Consider the following 20,309-nt stretch of genomic DNA (forward strand, 5'->3'; position numbering starts at 1 on the left):
GAATATATTACCCATATGAAATAATTGTGATTGAATCCTTACCATTAAAAAGATCATGGGTTTCACCGAAACAACCACACAAATATTGTATTGATCCAAAACTTTTGTGCACACAGGAAATTTTAAATAGTCAATCACCGTTGTTTCCTATACTATGGTACATCTAAGATTTGGAGCTGCTTTATTTTTTGGATCATATCCTAAAACGAGCTTTTAATACGGATGGATGGTGTGGATGTAGTCACATACATTATAGTAGGCCCCACAGTCAGGGGTCCCACCAACCTCTTGGATCCGGGGTCGCACTTAATCCACTCCGGACGCTGCGGATTTCCTGCGAAAGCCTTTCCGAGGAAGTTCCTACGCTGCAAACCTAAATGGGGCCCACTGTGATGTTTGTGAGAAATCCACCCCGTCCATCCGTTTTGTGAGATCATTTTATGACTTGGGGCCAAAAAAGAACCAAATCCAATACTCAAAGAGCTGAAAACGTGAGTATTTAACCTTCATAATTGAAATATTCGTTGGGCCACATAAGTTTTTAATCAGGTTAATATTTGTGGTTTCTGTTGTGGTTTCAGTTCATCTCAGTTGGAATGACGTTATGAACGGTATGCTGGCATGTAAACATCACTATCGACCCAGGGAGTTTTCAATGGTAGGAATTTCCTTACCCAACTTTTTCTTTAGTGCGACCCACTTGACTCTCATATCTTGCTCATTTTTGGTCTCAAGTCCTAAAATGAACTCAAAACACAGATGGATGGGTTAGATTTTTCAAAGCATCATAGCAGGCCCACCTTGGACCATCCGTACGGTGGCTGTAGTTGGACTAGCCCACGCCTTTCATAAAATCGACTTCAATCCCGAAATCCAAACATACCCAAAGGGGTACTTGCAGTGGGATGGTTGCAATCCGTCGTTACCCAAACAAGTGCTTGCGGTGGGATGATTGCAATCCCACGACACCCAAACACAATACTTGCGGTGAATGGGATAGGTGTGTACTCCCAAAACGCCCGACCATCCACTGACAGTAATTAATGGCCTGGCAGAGGCAATTCCATACTTCTAAATCCAGTGTAAACCAAAAGCCCAAACAGGCCCTTAGGGCATCTTTGGGCGGTGGGATTAGAAGGGATTAGGTGGGATGGGATTCATCTGGTTCTGTGCTAATTCCACTCCGTGTTTGGGAAGAATGTAAAAGCTTGGAATCACGTTAAATGGAATTGCCTTGGGTCCCATGCCAATTTCACTCAATGTTAGCAAGTTGTGTAGGTCCCACCATGATGTGTGGACTATATCCACACTGTCCACCCATTTATCGAGATTATTTTAGAGCATAGGCCAAAAAAGAGGTAAATCTAAAGCTCAAGTGGACCCCACCATAGAAAGCAACGGGGATTGAGGTTACAAAACAAATGAACGGTTTAAATATAACATGTGGGTTATTCTCAATAATCTCAAATGATGGTGGGTAGATCCATTTAATGTACCACCGTATTACCAACAAAGCATGACATTAATCTTATACCATGTTAGTCCCTTGCCATGGGTAATAATTATGTTTTTTGAATCCCATCTCACCTAATCCCTTTGTAATCCCACTGCCCAAACAGGCCCTTAGGAACGCAGATGAACTACTAACCCCCTCATCCTTAGCTAGGATTGTGTACGCGTTCAGAGGGGCCGTCGTGGTGTATGACTTTTATCCACACTGTCTATTTATTTTTTCATATTATTTTGGGGTAGAAGCCCAAAAATTAGGAAAATACAAGGCTCAAGTGGACCACATCATAGGAAGGAGATAATAACGACACATGCTAGTGAAACTTCTTTAGGAACACTGAGATTTTATCTACTTGATTTTTGGATTCATGCCACCGAAGTATCGGTTAAAATGGATGGACAACATAGATATACAATACATGCATCTAGGTGGTCCCCACCATCAAGGACTCACCATGTTGGGTGAGGTCTCAAAGACACTTAATCTGCTTTCAAAAATAATTCATAAAGTGTCTTTGACGTTGATCAAGTCGGCAATGCGTTGACTTTGCTAAAATTTTGCAAGCCCCGCGTTCATATCGTATACACACTGTTTATCCATTTTTTTATATCATTATTTTTTAAAATTATTTTAAATATGACCCCAAAAATGAGACAGATGGAACGCTCGAGTGGACAGTGGGGATTGAATGCTTACCATTGAAAACTCCCCGGGGCATAGAAGTTTTGGATCAAGCTGATATTTGTGTTTTCCCTTCATTCATCGGTCCATGTGACATTATAAACAGGTTGTATGGTAAATAAATATCGTGGTGGGCCCTAGGAATGTTTTAATGGTGGGCGTTCAATGTTTACTGTTTTTTATGGCATGGTCCATTTGAGATTTAGATCTCCCTCATTTTTAGGATCTTGCACTAAAATTATCTTTAAAAACTGACTGACGGCACAAATATGTGACATATACATCATGGTGCGCCCACATATACGAAAACACTTGCCCGTAGGTATTACCCGGATAATACCTAATCCACTTTCTGCTAATCTGGGAAACTTAAGATTTTTCTCGGAACCAACAATAGTTTGAGAAACGCCCACCTTTCAAAATTTTAAGGGCCCTACAGAGACATTTTTTAGAATATACTTGGATCATTAGATATATAATCCCATGTTATGCTAGGACCAAAAAAATCAGGCTAATCAATGATTTAAGTGGGCCATACGAATTGAAATAATTGAGAGAGACTTCCACCCTTGATTTTTATAGGCCCTGTCATGATGAGAATATAAAATGCACTCCAGTGATTAGTTCTCACACAAAATATTAGGCCTAGAACTTAAAAATTTGACACATAAGTGATTCAAGTACCCCGGGAAAAAGTATGGAGGACTAGCTTTCTATATATACATCTTTCAGTTATGTAGTCCATGTGAGCCAGGGATGGGGCTGATTGTTTTGCACTGGGTATAACTTGAGGTGACTCACCTAATGATAGGGTGGATGACGCATAATACTATATTTGTGTGGCCCACTTAAGTAAGCAACTCTTTTTTACCAATTGAAATAACTTTTATATGGCAATTTTTACTAGCATTAACTGTTCATTAAATGCCCGGCTAGTTGAACGAAAATGAAGTGACTCACCTAATTGGACGATAAGTCGTTGTGCTTCTGGTTGTACCTGATTTGCTCTTCTCTTTGAATACAACCAATTCAATAGAATATGACCCGTCATCGAACGTGCTGAAATTTGCATTTTCTTTAATTAATTTTTGAGGATTTGACCTTTGAGTTGAAGTCGAGGGCAAAAAAGTAATTTAGTACAGAAATCAACGTTGATGCGCTGGCGTTTTTCACTCATGAACTTGACAAAAATGCCCCTCTCATGCTAATTTACGATGGCATATCAGTCATTTCACGATGATTAGGTAAACCGTAATCATAAGTATTGCATTATTATAAACGGTCCACTTGGATCCTCAGTTTATAAAAGAGGGGCCCACCTCTCAGTGACCCAAACTGTGGATACCGGAGACGATGCTCTGTGCAGCAACAGTCTCCTCAGATCCTAGCCATCCGGTTTTTGACCTTCGATTGAACGGGGATCCATGCTTTGCTTTCTTTCCTAACCGTCTAATTTCTGTCTATCAATTGAATGGATAGCATTTTCCGTATTAGAGATTTTTTTTTTCTTTTAAATGCATCATCTGTCGACAGATGGGCCCCATCATACTACGGTTTGAATCGAAGCAGCTTCAGTGCATATATACCTCGATTCTCCGGATCGACTGTGGGGCCCACCTTAATTTATGTACCTTAAATCCATGCCGTCTATCCATTTTTATAGATCATTTTAGAGCATGATACAAAAAATCCAACTCTTAGGTAAATCATACCACTAAAAACAATGGTGTTTTAATACCCGCCATTAAAATCATATTGGAGCCACTACAATGTTTATTTACCATCCAATCCATTGATGAGGTTACAAAGACCCAGATGAATAGGCCAAACAAATATCAGAATGATCCAAAACTTTAATGGCTCACGTGAAGTTTTTAACGGTCAAACAGCACATTTTTATGTGATGTGGTCCACCTGAGATTTAGATATCCTTCATTTTTAGAATCATACCCTTAAATGAGCTGTAATAACAAATGGACAGCATGATGTAAGTTACATATCATGGTGGGGCCCAGTCAGGGATCCACCCACCTCAGTGGTCCACCGTATCCGCGCCCAACATTATGGCCGTACATCAAATCCGGAGGAGGACTGCATGATGACACTGATCGCTACCAGACAGTTCTCCGTGGGTCGATAGTAATGTATGTGTTTATCCATGCTTTATATTAATATCATTATTTTGTAAAATGATTAAAAAATGAGACAGATTTAAGTCTCAGGTGGACCACACCATAGAACAGGAAAATAGCTGTGATCGAATGCACGCCATAATTTATTTTAAATGATGAACTATAATACTTATTTTACTGTAATGTGGTCCACCTGGGAGTTGGAAATGCCTCACTTTCGAGTTAATGCCGTACGGCCACATAGCATCGTCCAGTTCCATGCATGTAAAGTAATCTGGAACATTGCACTAATCTCACAGTTCTAACCATCGAATTCAGGACCATCTAATCGAAAGAAATTTGTTAACCGTCCAAAATTTAACAGAAATTTAGATGGTTAAGATCACATGGTCGTTATGTCTTTCAAGTCATTCTCCATCCACAACATGGCCCACAATTAGGAAAGTCCAGATATAGCATGCGTGGATGCCGCGTGATAGCTGATGAGTGTCTCTACCCGAGTGAGGTACGGCTGACTTGATGCACCGGCTATGAGGCTCGGCTCGTGGCTCCCGAGCCATATAAAAGAGAAGGTTCTCCTCCCTCTCTTCCCGTTTACTGAACATACCGAGAGGATGAGCTGTCCCTGTCCGTAAATTGCCAGAAAAAGGCCCATTTCCTGTATTAAAATAGAAGTAGAAATATACTGCCTAAAGGGTGCAACTGACGGTGACGTCTCTCCTTATGGAAGACCGTTTGTCACCGTCAGTTTAACCAACGTAGTTAGGTATGGAACCGTGGTTAGGTTTGAGTTCTCCTATGATTTGGTGTCGGTGGCTTGTAGGGTGCAAATTGCTGGATCCTCGCGGTTGGTAATAGTCGGTTCTGTGGGCTCCACAATAATGTATGCGTTTAATCCATGACCTTCATCTATTTTTGCCCACTCATCTTAAGGCATTAGTCCAAAAATGAAAAAAGATCCAAATCTAAAGTGGACCACACCATATGAAACAATTGTGATTAAACACTTACCTTGAAAAGGTATCAAGGGCTACGAGAGTTTTGTACCAAGCTGATTTTCGTGTTTTTTCTTTATGGACTTCTTAGTTATTTAATCTACAGGTTCGATAGCAAATAAATATTACAGTGGGCCTTAAGAGGTTTATAAACTGTAGCCGTTCAATCATCAATGCTTTAATCAAAAGCTTATTTGATGATTTGGAAGGTTTATATTTTGTTTTCTTCCTTCCAAGTATATAAACTCAAGAGTACAGGAGTATCATTCATTACACACGTCAGAGTATTAAGTACAACGCTTTTTTTTTTTTTTTTTTTGTGATGCGGGCACGTGATTTTATCACCTCGCTGATGGACCGACAAAAAGCATGCTATACGAGCGTCGGCGTAGATTTGATAGCTGGACGCGGATTAAGTCCTGCCTCGGTCCAGAAGGCTCTGTGGGGTCCATCATGATGCATGTGTTTTATCCACGCCGTTCATCCATTTTGAAAGATCATTTTAGTGCATGAGCCCAAAAATGAGTCAGATTCAAGGCTCATATGGACCACGAAGTGGGGATTAAACGGCCACTATTAAAAAAAATTTGGGAGCAGCCGAAGTTTTGATCAAGATGATATTTGTAGCTTCCCTTCGTATAAGTCTACGTGACGTTATTAATAGAGTAGATGAGAAATAAACATCAAGGTGGGCCCTACGAAGGTTTTGAACGGTGGGTCTGCTTCATTTGGTGGGGGAGTACCTTATCATCAAGAGAATCCAATGGTCTGTATTAAGGCCCACATCCGCAAAAGCCAAGCACAAGCGCCTCACGTGTGCCACAGTGGCACGCGTATCTGATATCTGAGCGGTTCATTGCGTGGGAACCATAGAAAGTGTTTCCCAGACTCAAAATCCACTCGTCAAGGGGATAAACAGCGGCCCAGATTTCAGATTCATGTGTACCCAACCTCGTAAGGCGAGATATGCCTGAATGAACGGTGGCTATTGGATCATGGAAACTGCAATTAACAATCCTATTCTCTGGCAACGCCATGCAGGTTTAACATAGCTGCGAGGCCCACCTAATGAACGGTCTGGATCCTTCGTAACTCATTACTCTAAGGAAGGTTGACTCTTTTTTGTGGTCAATCAACCACGTGCCAAGCTGGATCTGCGCTGGCAGTTTCTTCAAAGAGAAATCTGAACTATTAAGTGCAATCGTGCGTTCGTTTTCCGAGTATCACGTGCTAATGTGGCAACACGTGGCAACGTGGTTTCACATCCAAGCCGCTCATTGGGCGGTTTCACGATGGACACGCCCGCGGCCAAAATCAGGTTGGTCCTTCCATTTGGTGGGTTATACATACACGTTGAATGTAAACCGTTGGTCAGGTCTTTTTAACCGTCCATTTATTTTGTATATGTATTTCCGAGATGATAAGAAAACCCAAATGATTTTCACTATATAATCTCTTCACAGTCGTTTTCGCCTGATGAACGGTTCCGATCTAGTACAGGAATGCCAGAATGACATGCGTAAGCAGCGAGAGCTTGAAAAATGCTCTCCGCCAGAAGAAACTTACAAGGACTGGACTATAAATCGATCAAAAGCCAGCGAAGACATCCACGTGGCAAATTCACGTGTGTCCCGCAACCACTCTGGCAAGGGGAACGGACTGGTGAGGCCTTGGCCCTTATGGTGGGGCCCACCTTGATGTTATTATTCTATATCCACACCCTCCATCATCTTTTCAATATCATTTTAGAGCATTACTCCAAAATTAAAGTAGATCCAAGTCTCAGGTGGACTACACAGTAGGAAAGAACAGTGAATGACCATTAAAAACTTATTGTGAGCCACATAACGTTTAAATCAAGCTGATATTTGTTTTTCTCGTTCATCCAGGTTTATGTGACCTTATCATCAGCTTGGATGGAAAATAAACATTATGAAAACATTAATGTGGGCCCTAGAAAGTTTTTAACGGTGGATCTTTCTATCACCACTGTTTCCTAATGTAGGTCCACCTGAGATTTGGATCTACTTCAGTTTTGGGTTCGTGCACAAAAATGATCTGGAAAAACGGATGGACGTCGTGACTATATAATAAATATATCAAGGTGGGCCCCACTGAAAGCGCCGCACCGTCTTGGGTGAGGCCGGTGCTGCACCTAATCAGCTCCGGAAGGGCCCGTAATTGTCTCCAGCACCTGTTTTAGGCCGCGCGTAAAAAATCGCAAGCTCTGTGGGGCCACCAACTTGGTACATATGAAATCTATTCCATTCATCAGATCATAAACCTTAATTTCACCACACGTACAAAAGATGGGCCCGATTAAAAACTTAGATCGGCCAAACCAATGGGAAAAAAAAAACCTAGATCTTCTAAGTTTAAGAGGTGTGGCCCACCTATGTTTTGAATCAGGCCTGTTTTTTATATTTCCACTTCGGACGCGGTGGCTAGTGACGCTGCCACTAACCAGGTGGCTAGTGGTCGGTGCTATGTGGGCCCCACCATGATCTATGTGTTTTATCCACACCGTCCATCCATTTTCTACATCGTTTTAATAACCACATTAAAATGAGGCAGATAAAAAATCTCAGGTGGACCACACCATGGGAAAACGTTAGCGATTGAACGTCTACCATTAAAAACCGCCTAGTTCCTATTGTAATGTTTATTTAAGGTCCAACCTGTTGATTAGGTCATACAGACCTGATGAAAGCAGAAAACAAATATCAGCTTGATGCAGAACTTTTGTAGCCCCCGTAAGTTTTTAACGGTGAGATTTCAATCAATACTGTGTGGCCCACTTGAGATTTTGATCTACCTCAGTTTTGGGTTCATATCATAAAATTATCTGAAAAAATGGATGGACGGAATGGATGAAACACATACATTATATTGGGGTCCACATACCACTAGTGGCAGGAGGTAGTAGCCAATCCGCTTCCTTGCACTTCATCCTTATACATGCCATGGTGGCCCCACAGACAAACGTATTGTCTCACGTGGTGCAGCCCACCTGATTAGTCGATCTATCGAAATTTTGGCCCAAGGCCTAAGCATCGAGGAGGACACCTGATGGACGGTGTGGATGTCTGGCAGACAACATGGCTGGCCCACAGATTGCATGCGAGGATTCCGTTCTCGAAATCCTAATTTTCTATCTTTCTTTTTCCACGAGGAAGGAATATCCTTTCCACGTTTGGGACGTGACGAGCGTTGTTTCATCCTATACGCATCCTTTTGTTTATGAAAAGTGGGGTCCACATATTTATAATCCAAACCATTGGTTTGTTGAATCTTACTATGGATATACTATTTTCCTAATTTCTTATTGATATAATGCTGGAATTCTAAACCTTTTAATCTTTGGCCTTCAGATGGACGGTTGAAATAAGTAAAATTAGATTCAGTTTTGAACTGAAATAGACCCTATATTGGACGGTCTAAGATCTTTTAATCATGACCGTGATCTGATTTATGGAACCATCACGTGCATACGCGAATAAAGACACGCGTCGCGCGGATCATTTTTAAATCCTCCGTGAGTTGGTAGAGAATGCTAACGTGCACCTAGAAAGGAGGGGACTTAACCTTAACCCCGAAGTGAAAAGGATGAGTTGGGTTCTTTTCCTTTCGCTTCATTTCCACTCAAATGCTACAGAGAAGTAAAGAGAGAAGGTACAAAAGGTGAGCTTTCTAACGTACGCTTGCACCCATACAGGCTGTTTGTTAGACATCATACTCTTCTCACGCACCTTTAACGTGGCACACGTGTGTAGCCATGCATCTTTGTACTTTGCCTGAATGAGTCCTGAACACTTCAAATTGGCCGTTGCACCTGTCAAACTCTTCCTTGGCTAATGTAATTAATAACGGTGATGATGGTCATAAAGGTCACTGTAATAACCATTAAGATGCATAACCATGTAGAAATTTTTTTGAAATTATAAATAGGTCTGTCATGAGTTTTTTTTTTTTTTAATTATTTTTATGTAATATTCGATCCATTATTGTCAAGTAGCGGCCGTTATGTAATTATTTTTTATACATTATCTATATAAATATGGGTATCAATGGGCTAAGCAAGTCTAGTGGGGTGTACCCTTGAACCTGGCTCAACACAACTAGGTACATATGTTGTTAAATGGATTAATAATTGGATGAGTATTAGAGTTGTGCCTGAAAAATCAATATGTGCCCTAATATATAGGTTATGTGGTGTAATAGGGTCCATTTCAGCTGTTAATCATGATGACCAATAACTCTTTAGGATATGTATGATATGACTTAGGTAATATCTAATGTTGCTTTGATTTAAACTTACGCTAATATAGTTTACTAAGGAATGGTTTTTCCGATCATTGATAACTTAAGATTAGACACAATGGTAATTGATCGAGGAGAGTTGTACTCATAAATGTTTGTACTTAATTAAACCATGACCGGTACAGATTTTATGATACATTTGTGATACTTTGATATGTATGGTCATTTGGATGAGGGAACTAAATTGGGTTAAGATGGAGGTCCACAACATCCAGAGCCAACTTGGTGTCAGTTGTGTATTTGTCATTACCCTATATACGAGCGTGAACATGCAATAAATATAATATTCTAGTATTAGATCTTTCAACATTTGCATTGGATAATCAAATTCAAGTCAATAGCAAAGGGCCTATTAGCCTGGATTATAATCATGTGATGAATGACACGATAATGCATGAAAAGTGGTCAATCCTTATATTTGAGAATGTATAAGAGTTGTGATCCTAACGGGATGGCTTGACTCACTTTATAAGATTTTCTAAAAGCTATTAAAAGTAGATGATACTAGGCATGTCCATTAAAATTCATTTATTTTTATTAGGTAATATGATATCCACTAGGTTTACCTAAAGACTTATTTATCCAGTAGTTTTACCATTATATCCAACACTTAAAATGTTTTAATTGGCTTTATAAACGTTTTCAACTGTTAATGTTTTGTTTTAATTATTTTATTAGACAATAATGACCTTATAACTCAAATTTGGTTGCTCTACCACTTAACCAACACGAGATCTAGATCTATTGTACGTAACGCCTCGGATTTCAGGGGTCGAGCAAAGCTTTACTCCCGAGATCCAGCACATCACTTATGTAATATGGATGATGATGATCAGGTTTCGCCCATATTAATGAGTTAAGCATGAGTGAGATTATACTAAACAGCATATCATACTATAGAAATAATCAAACTAAGCAAGCGGAAGTCTGAACCACATATATTTAAGCATGTAGGAGTTTCATAAAGCTCCAAAGTATGATTACGCAACCGGGTTTAATATACACATGTATTGTTTCAAAATAACAAAACGCGAGAAAGTAAATGTGTCCAACTAAGCTCAATATCCCTGTAATCTCGTCAATTCAGCACGAGGTCTACATAGACCCGCCTGAGAGCTGGACGTACGAGAATTCCTCCTCCTTATCCATATAGTCCCGCTCCATAGTATAGACTCCATCATCACCTGCATCTAAACCAGAGTCTGGTTGGTGTTTTAAAACACCATCCCAGGTGGAAACGAGTAGCTAATTTAGTGGAACTATAAAGCAAAAGTTAACATGTTATCAAGTCAATTAAGCAGTAATGATAAAGCAACACAACAATTACTTCCTAACTACTCTTGTTAATGCAGGAATGGAGTGCAGTAATAATGCATGCTCTCGCACAAAGCTCCCTCACAAGCGACTTCATCAACCATTTGCGCATGACAAACTCTCTAAACGTGCACTTCCTCGCCAAAGCACATGTAATGCGGTGCATGGTCGTGTTAGTCAAGTTCTTAATTAAGCTTATTCATACAGCAGATTCGGGAAGCTAAGGTACCTCCTTTTATATCATTACCCTAAACGAATGATCCATCTACGGTCGTCACTCCTAGTTAACCACATATGATAGGCAAGTTATAGGGCATCACTCCTAATGAAATAGCAGTCGATAGGCAAATTCAAGAGCGCCTGCTGCTGCTGACGCAACAACAGAACGTTGCTGTGTTTTGGCGGACGAACAGTAGGGACCCACGGTCTCAGCCATGGGCCCTACCATGATGGGTGTCGAACATCTACACCGTGCATTTTGTAGGCCCCTTCTTGCGGTGGGCCCTCGCCAAAAATCAGCCCTATCCGAAACTCAGGGGGCCCACACGGCAGGAAACAGTGTGATTGAATGGCTACCATTAAGACCCTTTTTGGGTTGGCAAAAGCTTTGGATTATTATAAAATTTATTTTTCCTCTTCATTCCAGGTCCGTGTGACCTTATCAACAGATTGGATGGCAAGTAAACATTGTGGTGGGCCCCACGTGGAACCCACCAATGATGTATGTGTTTTAAACCGTGGACGGTGGAACCCCCCATGATGTATGTGTTTTGTCCACACCGTCCACACCAGTGGACGGTGGGACCCTCAATGATGCATGTGTTCTCTCCACACCGTCCATCCTTATGGGACCCACCATAATGCATGTGTTGCATCCAAGCCGTCCAACCATTTTGGAAAGCTCATTTTAAGGCTTGAGATCAAAATTAAGGCAGATCCAGGATTAGGTGGACCACACTATAGAAAACAGTGGGTCTGATCGTCCACCATAAAAACCCCATTTCGGCTAGTGTGACCTTATGATTAGATTGGATGGGAAATAGATGTTATCGTGGGCCTTGGGAATTTTAATGGTGGAAATCATTATCACCACTTATCTTTGGGTATGGCCCATTTGATATGCATGGGGCCCAATTGGTGTGGCCCATTTGATATACATATGGCCCATGCGATGTGGCCCACTTGTCATATTTATGGCCGTTGTTGAGGCCCACCTTGATATGAATGTAAGGCCCATGATATGAGGCCCATTGTGATGTATTTAAAGCCCAAGGGTTATGGCCCATTGCAATATACATAAGGCTCATTGGTGCGACTCACTCGATCAATATAAGGCCCATGTGATGCGGCCCATTTGATGTATCTAAGGCCCATGGGTCGAGGCCCAACGAGATGTCCTTAGGGTTCATTGCAATGTGTGATTCCTCCATGGTTTGTGTAATAATATTTTATGGCGGGTCATGCCTTGGGAGTAATGTTGGTTTGACGTCCACATTATAAGAATAATGTTGGTTAAATGTCCGCATTATAACTCTCCCCAGGGCCTAATGATAGGTCGTACTTGTTGTGTGTAGGTTATTTAGGCCCATTTTCATTGTAAGGACAGTTCATCACTTTATAACATGCTTAGTATAGCTCTATGATTCATGCCCATACGCATCATATGTATGCTTGATATGAGGAATGTTTGATCATAGCATAAGCCGTTGGGCTGAGACATTTATGGGACTCCTTATGAGACGAAGTGCCCTACATGAGTGCGCGGTACGTGCGGGATTGCTGCATAATTTGACAGTGTGACTCATGCATCTCACATATGTGTGACTCGATCATTGTACGCCCTAGCGACATCAGGGCCGTAGCTCCACAAGTACATCATGGATGGCCGTATCGGATACCGAAAATACTTAGTTCTAGCACTATGGGCACTTAGGATATCCTTGGGTGAAAATTTCAGAACCTTTTTGGTACCAGGAGCTGCTCCAACATTTAAACCAAGTGGATACAGAGCGCCCAAGTGCTGAATACCAGTAGGCCGCATCTCCCACTGTATCGTGGTCGGTTGGAAGGGGGTGTGGCCTTATCCGTTCGAGTGAGGGGGCTATAAGCTAGGCTGAGTTTGACTAACTCGCAAATGAGTCTGCTATCGACGAGCCGGGTAGGTATTGGCAGACTACTGGTCAGGCGGATAGTGAGGTCTATTCCGCTTACTGGGTTGTGCGGCTAGGGAGGTGGCAGTCAGTGTGGAGTGTACTAGACCCCAGTGATATCCAAAGAGGAACTGTACTGATATGTGTACTTGATGAGTACTGACATGCTTGTTTTGCATCTCACGTATGACATTTGGCTACATAGGCCTCGCATCGCATGGCCTTGGCATGGCCGATAGCATTCATGTCTTGCATCACATAACTTTGGTACATCTGATAGCTTTCATAGACTTACCGCATATTTTCACATTACTCTGATATTATACACTTGGCGCTTGCCTTACGCACACACTTACACCACCCTCTAAGCTTTCTATAAGCTTATGCACGATAGATGCGTGCAGGTGGCGTTAGGTTGCAGCAACGTTGAGATGAGAGCATGCAACTGTCTTCTGGAGCTTTGATTTTGACATATGTATTTCCCTTTCAGCATTGTATTCAAATGATTATATTAGCGGATATGTGGTGATGATGTTGTTTTGTGACTTGGTTATGCTCCATTACAGAAAAAAAAATTATACTGAAAATTCTCTTTCTAGGATCCCAGGATCGGAATCTGGCGTATGCGCACTGGGAGCTAAGAATGGGGTATTACAGAGGCTGTCGGCACCGGATTCGGCGATTGAGAATTTTGTGAGTCCGATCTCCAGGTTTGGGGCGTGACAACAAAGCTCCAGAGTATGATTATGCAACCGGGTTTAATATACACATGTATTGTTTCAAAATAACAAAATGCGGAAAGTAGTAGATGTGTCTAACTAAGCCAAATATCCCTGTAATCCCGTCGATTCAGCACGAGGTCTACATAGACTCACCTGAGAGCCAGACGTAGGAGAATTCCTCCTCCTTATCCATATAGTCCCGCTCCATAGTATAGACTCCATCATCACCTGCATCTAAACTAGAGTCTGGTTGGTGTTTTAAAACACCATCCCAGGTGGAAATGAGTAGCTAATTTAGTGGAACTATAAAGCAAATGTTAACATGTTATCAAGTCAATTAAGCAGTAATGAAAAAGCAATACAACAATCACTTCCTAACTACTCTTGTTAATACAGGAATGGAGTGCAATAATAATACATGCTCTTGCACAAAGCTCCCTTACAAGCGACTTTATCAACCATTCGTGCATGGCAAACAACCTAAATGTGCACTTCCTCGCCAAAGCACATGCAATGTGGTGCATGGTCGTGTTAGCTAAGTTCTTAATTAAGCTTATTCATATAGTAGGTTCGGGAAGCTAAGGTACCTCCCTTTATATCATTACCCCAAATGAATGATCCATTTAGGGTCGTCACTCTTAGTTAACCACATACGATAGACAAGTTGTAGGGCATCACCCCTAATGAAATAGCAGTCGATAGGCAAATTCAAGAGTTTATACTCACGGTGACTACGAGGAGGCTCGTCACCTCAGCGTAGGCCGAAAACTCGAATGCAATGTCCCATACTACCATATTCGGCTCACGAGTTTGGGTTGCTCACTAGTCACTACGGGGAGGCTCGTTACCCCAGCGTAGGCCGACAGCTCAACCACGGTGTCCCATACCACCATGCCCGGCTCATGAGTCTTAGCGGATCGTAGTACCATGGTTAAAAAAGGTTTTTACACTGGTGGGGGTATCTTAAATTTAAGCAGTGACATCTATACGTGGTGAACATACAATAGGCAGATCGGTTTACTAGGGAAGTTCAATTGGTACGGGCACACGCTAATATAATCAACATGAAGTACATAAGCACCCCGTGTGGCCTAACCACTGTCGATAATCCTCGTGTGACCTGGATTCGTCAAATTTTCCCAAATGTGACGAGACTAATTCAGCCACCTGAACAGGGACTGTTACCGATTACTTGGACTACGTTGTAGCCCCAATCTTACTCAGATGCAACAGATAGATATATGTGATAAACATTTCAACATTTGACACACAATCCAAGTAAATACTTCATTTGAGCATTTTATCAAACACCTTGAACATGTTGATAAACACTTGCATTTTATCCATAAATTACGTAAAGGCAAATATGATTACATGAAATAAATTATATATACGTACAAGGTAATGCAAAATACTATCTTAATACTCATAATAAATACAAATCATCAATAATTTCTCATTCAGACAATTCAACAAACACTTAGACTACACTATACCAAATACATAGACTAGGTTAGTTACAACATATATTTTAGAAATTCCTTATACGGAGAAAGCAACATATATGTGACGATAATTAATCCCTATATCAGTAACCACGGCAAGCTCAAATCACATTCAAATGCTCATTCAAACATTTCAACAAACAAATGAAATGCGTCTTTTATCTAACACAGTTCATACATGTATATTATACATGAATCGGCGTATCTACAACAGTATGGCAGCAATCAAGTCAGGCATAAATCATTAGCTGACATTGAAAGCATTGAAAACCATAACCTAAACGTTTATGTCTGTACGTTTCGTCGGAATACTCGATTCGGACGCGGTTCGAATCCTACGTTCCCGACAACGGAACGTCGGGCGCCTAAACAATGAAATAGGTTAGCTATTTCATCGATTACTCTATTTGGATCTCTAAATCAATATTAGGGTTAGGATTTCTTACCCAAATTATAGCTGAGATGGATCATGTAGCGAAACAGGAGAGGTGATTCAGCACATGAAGTAGCAGGAAACAATCACAACAACGATCTCCCTATTTCTCTCTTCTCTCCTCACTCTTTTCTCTTCTTTTCTCTCTTCTCTCTCTTAGGGTTAGAGAAATTCGTATGGAATAGAAATGGGATGGTTTAAGGGCTTTATATAGGCTCAGAACTGATGCAAATGGCCCCAGGGCCATGGTATACTTGGTTTCTATCCAAATGGTGACTGTTTTGACAAACAGGGCCCATAGGAAGGTCCACAACTCACATACGTCGCAGGGTAAGTTCCCTGACAATGGATCTATGCCATGATGTGAATTTTGGTGCGGTTGGATTAGCTAATCGACCGTGGAGGACTCATGTTAGATCAACGGTTGTACTTACCCGATTGGGACCACAAGTATACGGATATATGCAGGAAAATTTTCTTTTCCCATGAGTGAAGTTTGGTCAGAAACAAATGGTCCGAAATCCTCAATTTCAGGCATGAGCGAATGAACCAATTCACTTAAGTTCCAATATATTTTTTAAAGATATTCGCGTTTCTCACACACTTTACTTAGGGCTCAAGTTGTGTATTTTTTTATACTATTTGGGCTCGATTCCTGCGATGGTTGTGAAACCCAACAGGACGGACATAATCCTATAGTTTCGCGATCATCGGACCTTTGATGTGCGGTCTAGGTCTGATACGGAGTTTCAATGTACTCCCGAGAGCAATAGGCTCTTGGGATTTCTCCTAAGTTTTTAAGGGACGTTGAGTCAATGGTATTAATGATTTTATGTCTTGCCATTTGTGGAAATGGTGGTTCGAGTTAAATCCACTAATTATTTAGTTTAGTACTTAACTAAATTCCGCCCTAATTATGACAGAATAAGGTCATAGGGTAGTTCTATATCCTTTTTTAGTATTTTTAGTTAGTATATTATTTTAATTATTTTTCAGTAGTTTATCATCAAGTGTACTTTATCTCCACCAAATTTCATTAAATTTCGTATTCTAGAAAATTTTCAAAAATTCTAGAAGTAGCAGATGTTCGAACTAATAATTTTTAGACAGTTGTCAAATCAACCTAGATTTAACTATATTAAAATTTTTATTTTATTTTTTAATTAATTTTATATGAAATTAGACTTATTAAGCTTCAATCTGGCTTTTGAATCACCTAAATTGGAGTTATATTATGGGAGCTATGACTTTTTGAAGTTAGTCAAAAAATATAAAAAATTGCAGTGAGGGTCCACCAAAACTTGGTGCACCGGCGGCGCGCCGCCGACCGGGTGACAGCGCCACGCCCCTCTAGTGGTCCTGGTGATGATTCTGCCACTTGATTTTTGAAATGAGTGTATCTTGCAAACTAGAATGAGTTATTCGACCTGTAATATATGATTTTGGGGTAGGAGAAGCTAAGCTATCCAAATAAACTAGTTATTTTGTGATATTCCATTAGGTTATTGGTATAAAGTCTATTTTATTTATATTTTTACTATTTGTTATAAATTTTAATTTAATTATCATTCTTCATCATTTAAACTTTAAGATTTGTGTCTAATATAAAAGTACTTAGAAAAATTTGAAGAATAAGGTGGTGAAAGGTGAGATTTTTGAAGGAGATAGATTGGAAAGGGGATTTGAGACTTTGGGATTGAGTTTTGAGAAGTTGATAAGGTGTTATGATAGACTCATTGCCCAAGGACGTCCATTTCCAAGTTGGCAAAAATCTGGGACATTACATTTATGGTAAATGACTATGATAGTGAATGGATTAGATAAGAAATATGTGTATATATGAGATAAATTAATGGACTTTCTCTCATAATAGAGTACAAAGAATTTCGTAGGGTGGTAGGGCACTATATCTAAGTGTGCATATGAAACTCTAACTCCTCATTATTTATATATCCTGTTACAGAGAGAGAGAGAGAGAGAGAGAGAGAGAGAGAGAGAGCAAGCCTTAGAAGCCCCCCCTTTCACACGACCATCACTTAGAGAGAGAGAGAGAGAGAGCTCCCTTCCTCAGTCATTCTTCCTTTTCCCCATTCTCCTTCATACACATGTGATTGTGTGTGGTCTACTTAGAGAATAACTTACATCTTTCCTGGCCTCTACCAGAGGCATGAATGGCAACTCTCTCACCTCTTCCATGTACAAAAGATTGGGGAGAGACTTCTTTATAAGAGGAGAGGTATCGACAAACTATGTTGGAAAAACGGCATTACAATTTCAATCGCACTAAGGTACTGATTTATACCATTTATCCTTTTAAAAAAATAAAAATAAATCATGGACATATCGCCCTAAGTCGATTTTGTTGAAGATTGATAAGCTCCGAATGGATTTTTTGTGGCAAGGGGGAGCATTGATTTCCAAGTTCCACCCCCTTAACTAGAAGGTGGTGTGCTTGCCTACATTAACTGGAGGTGTCAAAATCAAACCATTGGATGAGGTTAATGCTGCTCTATTAGGCAAGTGGGTTTGGAGATTCAACATGGAGAAGAATCGTTGGTGTAGATTAGTGGTTGCAACTAAATATGGGTCAAATTCCTTTGGATGATGGATCAAGAAGTCATCTAGGTATCAAGTTTCTTATATTTGAAGAGTGATCAATCATATAACTGATAACGTTCTCTCTAAAGTAAGTATTGTTATTGGAGAGGGATTGAGGGTGAGTTTTTTTTAAGAGACTTGTGGTGTGAGGAATCTCCTCTTTGCTAGTGTTATCGAACTTTGGCTTGAGCAATGTCTAATGTAGACATCTCGGTGGCTGCTTATTTCTCCCCTCTAATGAATGGAGGATGTTAGGCTCCTCCATGTCACCCGTATCTTTCGAATTTTGAGTCTCATGAATTTTTCCCCTCTTTCAAATTTTGAGTCTCATGAATTTCTCCCCTCTTTTGCACTTGGCATGTTGTTTATTTGGGCAAAATGAAATCGTCAATGTGGAAACTTGCTCTTCTTGCAATCATCTGGGGGATGTGCGATGAATGTAATAATAATGTCTTTTGTAACCATAAGGTCACTGTTCTGAGAGTTCTTTTTAAGGCCCGGTTGCTTATAAGGGATTGGAACCATGATAAAGGGTCCTTGTAATTTAGTTTTTCCTTACTTTGTTGTTTTGTTTTTTCTTTTTCTTTTTTTTTTTTTTTTTTTGCTTCTTGACTTGATAAATATGTAGTAATTTTCAAAAAAAAAAAAAAAAAAGAAGGAAAAAGATGAGAGATTATTATGATGGGTTATTGGGCAATTGATTAATTAAGATGGATTTTGAAAAACTTAATAAGTTAAAAAACCAAAGTGAGTATACGAACCCACACCTATATTCCACTCCACTCTATTTATTTATGCATGATATGCATGCAGACATACATATTGAAATTAGTTTTTATAGGTTTATCAAAAATTTTTACGATGGTTTTCAATAAGTTCACCACAAATTTACTCGTACAATCGAAATTGGCCTGGCATGATTGGTTGCGATGAGTTCAGATGCACCAATTCAATCGAACCATGCTCTGTGCGTTACATGCTTATTGAACTGGGTTGGTGGAAGAACTCAAGGAATGAGAACGTTCCTTTTTTGCAAAGGACGTGGTCATCCTAGAAGATCTTTCGTTTTTGGACGCACAGATCACTATATATCAAACGTGGTTGAAGATAAGTCGATGTGCTAAGAAGGCGGCTGAGAACAAGGTTTCCTCAAGTAGAATTCGTGTCGACCAACTTCTTCACCTTTTGCCGATCATCATCGAAAAGGGGGCCAATCAAGCATTGACGCAGGAGAAGAATGAGGTTGAGATGCAGGTTCTCCTCGAGAAGTTTGAGGGAATGAAAATATAAGATGCTCTATAGCTTCAAACTTTCTTTCCTCCCTTATTTGTTTTCTTTCCTTTTAAGTGCAATGCGGTCAATGACCCACTATATCTTAAATACACTTTTCTCTATTAATAAAGTTGATTAGCTTTGCATGGCGTGGAGTGTACATTTTTTGCATTGAATTTTAGACCATTGATCATGGCTAGGGATATGTAGAAAATATTGAATGGTGTTTTCTCAGTCGATCAGGACTCCACACTATCAGTCGGTCATTCTATACTTAGTCTTTTTTTGTGTGCATGCTTTGCCACGTGTTGACTCAACAGGAGTAAATGTACAATGTTCCCTGAGAAATCTTATTTATTACGTTGCATTCTCCCTTAATCTCGAAAACAAATCACCAACCCAACTATTAGCTTCGGGTTCCCAACAGTTGGCTTTAAGTTCCCAACCATCGCACCTTATCTAATGTGTGCATTAATTACTCTTCCCCAGGTTTATAAAAAGTACTCCTCCTTCATATTTATAGTACACTACAAATGAGAAGCTCCAGCAGCAGCAAACCTTGAAGCAATGAGTTCTGTTGGGATTTGTGCTGTGGAATCGCACATATATGGATTTAGGATAACAATCCAATGGTGTTAAGCAATCACAAGAGAACACAAAGATTTAATGTGAAAAAC

The sequence above is a fragment of the Magnolia sinica genome, chromosome 18 (assembly GCF_029962835.1).
Source record: "Magnolia sinica isolate HGM2019 chromosome 18, MsV1, whole genome shotgun sequence".
NCBI lineage: Eukaryota > Viridiplantae > Streptophyta > Magnoliopsida > Magnoliales > Magnoliaceae > Magnolia > Magnolia sinica.